Source organism: Penaeus monodon, chromosome 30 (assembly GCF_015228065.2).
Source record: "Penaeus monodon isolate SGIC_2016 chromosome 30, NSTDA_Pmon_1, whole genome shotgun sequence".
NCBI classification, from domain to species: domain Eukaryota; kingdom Metazoa; phylum Arthropoda; class Malacostraca; order Decapoda; family Penaeidae; genus Penaeus; species Penaeus monodon.
The window spans coordinates 25,393,280-25,393,767 of NC_051415.1; positions in this window are offsets into that span (position 1 = coordinate 25,393,280).

Genomic DNA, 488 nt, shown 5'->3' on the forward strand with positions numbered 1-488 from the left:
AGGAGACTCGCTCTTGCAGCCCAAGAAGATTCAGTTCAAAGTCGTGTCCACAGCTCTCGAGTTCTGTAATGAAGCAATTGCAACAGGAATTCAGCCGGGCACAATTTACGAGAGCTTGGCTTTTGGCTTTAATTAGTGCTTGTTGAATGCTGGATTGCATGTTGGCCCTAATAAGCGAAACTACGTCATTTATTTTTATTTGTTATCGCGAAGGTTGGAGGTGTACGGGAGTGGGGGTTGGGAGGGGAGGGTGCAATGGGGGGAGGGGGATGTGGGGGAGCAGGGGAAGATGGGGGTGATTAGGGAGAGAGGGGGGTGTAAGGGGGTGAGGGGGGTGTTAGGGGGAGTCAAGGGGGGGGAGAAAGGGGATGATCGGGGGAGGGGGAAAGAGGGAGGGGGAGGAGCTGGGTGATATAATTACACTGTGCTTCCAGACTTGGTATTGAAGCATTTCTTCGCCGGACAAATGAGAGTTGTGTAATGGCCTT